At 36.5% G+C, this 1123-nt stretch overlaps 1 protein-coding gene across 12 annotated transcripts in view; it reads right to left on the bottom strand.

The window, feature by feature from the left end:
- The window catches only part of SYNRG (synergin gamma), a 93503-nt gene that overhangs the window by 50606 nt on the left and 41774 nt on the right, over positions 1-1123 (bottom strand). The window lies entirely within an intron of this gene.

Raw genomic sequence — 1123 nt, 5'->3', positions numbered from 1 at the left:
CTTCTGACTTACTTCACTCTGTATGACAGACTCCAAGTCCATCTGGACTGGTACATGTAAAAGTATGAAATTAGAACACTCCCTAATACCATACACAAAAATAAACTCAAAATGGGTTAAAGATCTAAATGTAAGTCCAGACACTATCAAACTCTTAGAGGAAAACATAGGCAGAACACTCTATGACATAAATCACAGCAAGATCCTTTTTGACCCATCTCCTAGAGAAATGGAAATAAAAACAAAAATAAACAAATGGGACCTAATGAAACTTAAAAGCTTTTGCACAGCAAAGGATACCATAAACAAGACCAAAAGACAACCCTCAGAATGGGGGAAAATATTTGCAAACGAAGCAACTGACAAAGGATTAATATCCAAAATTTATAAGCAACTCTTGCAGCTCAATAACAAAAAAACAAACAACCCAATCCAAAAATGGGCAGAAGAACTATAGACATTTCTCCAAAGAAGATATACAGATTGCCAACAAACACATGAAAGGATGCTCAACATCATTAATCAATAGAGAAATGCAAATCAGAACTACAATGAGGTATCATCTCATACTGGTCAGAATGGCCATCATCAAAAAAATCTACAAACAATAAATGCTGGAGAGGCATACAGAGTGAAGTAAGTCAGAAGGAGAAAAACAAATACCGTATGCTAACACATATATATGGAATCTAAGAAAAAAAAAGTGTCATGAAGAGCCTAGGGGTAGGACGGGAATATAACACAGACCTACTAGAGCATGGACTTGAGGATATGGGGAGGGGGAAGGGTAAGCAGTGACGAAGTGAGAGAGTGGCCTGGACATATATACACTACCAAACGTAAAGCAATTATACTCCAAATAAAGATGTTAAAAAAAAAAGAACATTACTGACAAACATGACTTACTCTAGTAATTATACAACCCAAACTACCTACTGACCTATGTACCATTCATAGGACTCTGAAATGTTTAGACTACTAACAGCAACATGCTAAAATGTATATATGGAATCTAAAAAAAAAAAAAAAAAAAGGTCATGAAGAACCTAGGGGCAAGGTGGGAATAAAGACACAGACCTACTAGAGAATGGACTTGAGGACATGGGGAGGGGGAAGGGTAAGC

This window comes from Physeter macrocephalus, chromosome 14 (assembly GCF_002837175.3).
Source record: "Physeter macrocephalus isolate SW-GA chromosome 14, ASM283717v5, whole genome shotgun sequence".
Taxonomy (NCBI): Eukaryota; Metazoa; Chordata; class Mammalia; order Artiodactyla; family Physeteridae; genus Physeter; species Physeter macrocephalus.
Note: the sequence above shows the minus strand (reverse complement) of the source record. Positions and strands in the feature narration are given on the sequence as shown.